A 6,000-nucleotide genomic window follows, 5' to 3' on the forward strand; every position below is an offset into this window, starting at 1 on the left:
CAAGGAGGACAAGATAATATAAGGCCTTTCCAACTTTGATACTGTGATCCTGTGTTATTTCCCACTGGAACACTCAGAGGCCTGACCATTTCATACACCCAAGATCCTTCTCAGTTATCTCTGAAAATTATCATCAACATAAAATAATGATACCTGATATTGTCATATATTTGACTAGTGTACTTAGAACACTGCTTGTCCTCAGAGATGCTAAGTGAAAAGGGGGTTCCTTTGGGGGTACCCTTCCTAGAACTGTAACAATACCAAAGAATCGATCTACAAAAAGTTCCTTTGGGCTCACGGTTTCAGAGGTTCAGCCCACAGTCACTTGGCTCTGTTGCTTTGAGCCTGTGGAGAGAGAGGGTACATCATGGCAGGAGGGTATGACAGAGGAAGCCCATCACCTTGTGGTGGCCAGAAAGCAAAAAAAGAAAAGAAGTTCAGGGTCTCAATATCCCTTTCAATGTCCGTGTGGCCTAACTCTCTTCCACTTGGCCCTGCCTACTAAAGGCTCCACCTTCCAGTAGTGCCACAGGCTGATGACCAAGCATTAGCATACCAGCTTTGGGGGAACATTTAATATCCAAACCATAATAATAATGGCCATAACTTGGAGACCTTTCTTTGCAACACTGATCATCTTTTTTGTTTTTTGTTTTTTAAAGCATGTTTCAGAAAATGTTAAGATCAGGGGGAGAAAAAAAAACTCCTATAGAAAGAGGATCACTCACACACAGCGAGTCATGACACTGGATAATGATTAGAGAAGAAGTAGGGCTGGCAAAGTATTGAAGGATCTCAGATGGAAAGAGAAAGCACTTCAACCATGGGAGAGACTAGAGTATCCGAGTATTAGTTGGTCAGGACTGTTGTAATAGCATATATGGGATGGCTTAAAGAACAGAAATTTACCTTCTCATGTTTTTAGAGGCTAGAAATCCAAAGTGATCAAAGTGTCAGTAGGGTTGATTTCTCCATGGCCTCTGTTTTTGGTTACTAGGTGGCCATCTTCTCCCTGTGTGTTGTAACGTTGTTTTCTGTATTCAGAATACAAAAGTGTTCACTATGATACCACGGAACCTATTCTCTTTCTCTTATAAGGACATCAGCCACATTGGATTAGAACCCACATTAATGACCTTATGTTAATCTGATCACTCTGCAAAAAGACTATCTACAAAAAAAGTCATGTTCTGAGGATTATGACTTCAATATATGGATTGGGTGGGGGGGTGTATTTTATCCTATAATACTGAAAAAAGGTGGATTAGGAAAAGTGGTATCTCTGGGAGCCCTGGACTATGTGAAGGCTGGGACACCCTTTATGAAATACTTCTTGGACTCTCACCATTTGCAAGTCTTTATAAGATTAGATAGAAAGAGGAAAGGATGATAAGAAGATGGCAGAGTCGGAAATACCAGGAATCCCCACGGAGACAACAATCACATTGGCCAGTGATCTGAGGTCATTTATTTTAGAACTTTGTAGCCTTTTGAAGATGGGTAACTTACTTATATAAGGAGGATTCCACAGTAAATTGCAGTTAATTTCTTTCTACTTCATATCTTAGGTCAAAGCAGCTACCCATCTCTAGTGCTCCAACCCATAGAGAAAGCTGTTCCCAGCCCATAGAAAAAGCTGGAACAATTCGTTCGAAGATTATAAGAGCCAGGGTGGGCCATCAGGACCTTGTCCTTCATATGTTGAGGATCTCTGTTCTGATCACTGTGGTTTGCTTCTCATCAGAACAGTACAGACATGAGTGCCAGCCATTGCTATACCCCTTCCGCCAGTGTTGAAAGCCCGTCCTCTTTTGGCTAAAGCAACTTCAAGAGAGTTAGTGAGTCAGTATCTTTTTTTCTTCTCCCTTTATTTTTCTCTTTTTTCCCCCAATTTTAGGAGCTAGACATTAAAGGCTAAGAAACTCAAAAATAACTACATAAGAGAAATTACAAATTAATCATGCATTTAGAGGGAAAAGTGCAGACTCAGAAAATACCTGAAAAGACTAAGTTTATAATGCAGGCTGATCCATGGAAGGTAGAAAGTCTACATCAATCAAAATAACAAAACAAAATTTTAAGGAAGACTGGGGAAAGGGAAGAATATGGATTTTCAGAGTTATCCCATTATTAGATTCAAATATCCATTTTTCAATTTTAAAAAATCACAAGGTTTATTAAAAAAGGGCTACTGATAGTAAATAATAAATACACCATTAGAGACCAGATGGTAAACCTATTAAACAAAACTTTAAAACACCTGTCAAAGATGCTTAACGAACTAAAGGAAGACATAGAAAAGCCAAGAAAATGGGATATGAACAAAATGGAAACCTCACCAAAAAGATAAGAAATTCTACAACTGAAATATACAATAATAAATGAAAAATCTACTAGGCAGACAATATGAGTCCATCTTTACTCCCATAATGAAATACCTAACATTATAAATTTAGAGGTCAATCTGGCTCACACTTCTGCATACTCAAGGACTTGACATTGGCATTAGTACACTTTGATTTTTTGCCCCTTCTCCTCTCCAGATTTTGCACAGTGCCCCACAAAGAGGATCCTTTAGAGCGTATGGATCCCAGAAACCAGAGATGTTATAAAGTGAAGGAAGAACCAGAGGCAGATATTCAGAATCCCTAGTATTTGAAAGCACCTCCCACCTTACCTCAGGAGGAACATGAGAGGAAAAGGCATGGCTAGATCACACTAGGGTAAGGTGTAAACAAATCCAAGGGGTGGAGACCAGAGAAATTAGGTTACAGATCTTGACAATTTACTGTTAGTTTTCTATAGTTGTTTTTTTTAAATACCTGGGATAAACAACTTATAAGGAGGAAAAGTTTATTTTGACTCATGGTTTCAGAGGATAAAGTCTATGTCATCTGACTTCATTGATTTTGGACCTCTGGTAAAGCAGAACATCATGGTGGGAAGCATATGCTAAAGCAAACTTTTAGTGGAGACCCCAGCAAGTTAGAGATTCCAGGAACATGAAATGCCTTCTGAGAGAAGCCATTGGCAGCCAGCAGAGTCACAAGGGTGGGGCTGCCCAAGTTCTTAGGAGCTCACGTCATGGCGCCATGTGCCCCAGATGACAGACATGAAGCTACAGATGTTTGCCTACTTGGATTTCATTCTTGTTTGGTCCCATTCCTCCTCATTATTGTCATCCTATTTCTCCTAGTTCTCCCTTTTAAAATAGATATGTTTACCCTGTACCATTGTAACCCCAAAGTGTATAACTTTTCTATTTTATTTTTAGATAGACTCATAGTTGACTTTTCCTTGAGTCTTAGAAAAGGCTCTGAATTTGGACTTTTAGAGCCAGTCTCAAAGAGCTAAGACTTTAGGGACTCTTGGAGATGGACATGCGCCTTTAGAAGTCAGGGTAGAACATAATGATTGGGATTTTAAATGTAGCCCAAAGGCACAAGTGCCAAAGGCTTGGCCCAGCCTATGACTACATTAGAAGGTGATAGAAACTAAGAGGTTACATCCAACTAGGAAATTAGGCCACTGGGAGTGTGTCTTTGAAGGGGACAGTGAGACTGCAGCCTCTTCTTTTTGCTTCCTTGCCACTATGACATGAGATTTGTTCCACCAGAAACACTGCCATAATGCTCAGCCTTCCAAAGGCCCAAAAGCAATAGGTTTCATGGACTAAAACCTCTGAAACCATGATCCAAAAATAAATGTTTCTTCTTTATTATTGATTTTTCTCAGCTATTTTGTCTCAGTAATGGAAAGCTGATTAATACAGTGGTAGATCTGTCAACCATTGGCACCCAACAGTGCCAACAGTAGCACCTAATCAAAAGAACAAGCTGACAGCAAAGTACACCCACAAAGCTGAGCTAGTCACTCCCAGAAGTGGAGGGAAGTTTTTCCTGGCTTTGATCCCCAGATAGTGATACTTCAGTGACAGCTTAGTTGTACCACACCAGGAAATTTAACAGCATTCAGGTGACCTCAAATCCCACCCCATACCCACTTATTGAAGGAGATGACCATCGCAGTGGATTTTGGTCAAGAACAGCTACAAGGTCTGCCATGCCTGGGAATTTAAACAGTACTAAACCCAGGCTCAAAGCCCACCCCAAAGCTATACATAGACAGAGAGGCAAACCTCAGCAGCACATTTCATATCATTTGGTCCTATGTATCCCGATTAGCAACTCCACCTAACCTCAGAGCCCCTCCTACAAGCCTGTCCAACTCCTGAATGAAACTAATAGAATCACGTGGCCGAAGAATAAAGCTCTGGACAAGTCTACTCTGAGTAGATTTCAATGCCTTTCCAGCAGCTCAGCCCAATTTCAGGGTTTAGACAGTGGCATCAATAGATGGCAGAGCCCATCCAGCTACCCCACCCAAATTCAGAGCACAGGCAACACTCCAGCAATATAAAAGTCCTGGAAGCAAGTCTGACCTTCCCAGGATCAACAGCAATTATCCCATCCTAAATTAGAGTTTAGACTAAATAATGAAGGTCTATCCTTGCCAAATAACACTTGCAAAATCTGAGAAGGAGAGCTGTCCTCTCAAATGTGCAGATGCCAAAGCAAGAACACAGAGTTACAAAGACTCGGGAACTTTTCCAAAAGAATCTAACAAAGCTTCAAAAATGAATCCTACAGAAAGAGATGAATGAAATGGCAGAATTCAAGATTCAAGGGATACTCCTTTAAGAAGTTCAGCAAACTATAAGAATACATAGATTAACTTAAACAAAATTTAGAAAATACATGAAAAATGAGCTAGGTATCATGGTACACACCTTTAATCAGAGCAGCTCGGGAGGCTGACAGAAGAATTGCAAGTTCAAAGCCAACCTCAGCAAAAGTGAGGTGCTAAGCAACTCAGACCCTATCTCTAAATAAAATACAAAATAGGGCTGGGGGTGTGGTTCAGTGATTGAGTGCCCCCGAGTTCAATCCCCAGTACCCTCCAAAAAAAGAAAATACCTGAAAATGAGGTTTAATAAAGAAATAAACAATTTTTTTAAAAAAATTCAGAGAGATGAAGAATACAATGATTAAGGTTAAAAAGAAAGCTTCTATACCAGGCTCAATCCAGCTGAAGAAAGACTCAGGAGTCAAAGGATTCTAGCCTTCAGGAAAAGGGAACAATGGCATATGACTACAATCCCAGCTACTAAAGTGGCTGAGAGAGGAGGATCACAAGTTCAAATCCAGCCTCTGCAACTTAGTGAGAACATGTCTCAAAAAAAAAAAAGAAAAAAAGAAAAAGAAAAAAAAACTAAGAATGGTCTGTGATGTGGCTCAGAGGTAGTGTGCCCCTGGGATCAATCCCCAATATGGCAAAAATAAATAAAATTAGAATGTAAATAGATTAACTTCTTCAATAAAAACACACATAGTAAATGGATAATTTTAAAAAGACCCAAATATATGTTGCCTAAAAGAGACTCACCTCACTTCTAAAGACACACTCAAACTGAAAGTGAAGCTATTCCATATAAATGTAAACTGAAGACAGCAAGGGTGACTTTATATCAAACAAAATAAACTTGAGGTGAAAGCTGTAAAGGAGACAAATGTGGACATTATGTAATAAGTTAATCCAGAAGATATAATTATTATAAATACATACATATATAATTTAGGGGCATTATAAAGAAAATATTAAAGGACCTGAATGGAGACAGATTCTAGTACAATATTCCTAAGAGGTGAATAATGTAACAATAATGTACAGATCGCCAAGAAAGGAAACACTAGAATTAAACAATATTTCTGAATAAATGAAACTGACATCTATAGAACATTCCATTCAACATCAATAAATGAACACTCCTTGTTACATATGGCACACTCTCCAGTATGATCTCATGGTAGACAACAAGACCAGTATTGACAAATCAAAGAAAACAAAAATCTCTTCAAGTACCTTTTCTGACCACAGTGATGTGAAAGTAGAATCAATAACGAATTTCAAACAATTTGCACTCAGATGGAAATTAAA

This window comes from Ictidomys tridecemlineatus, chromosome 1, assembly GCF_052094955.1.
Source record: "Ictidomys tridecemlineatus isolate mIctTri1 chromosome 1, mIctTri1.hap1, whole genome shotgun sequence".
In the NCBI taxonomy this organism is placed as follows: Eukaryota; Metazoa; Chordata; class Mammalia; order Rodentia; family Sciuridae; genus Ictidomys; species Ictidomys tridecemlineatus.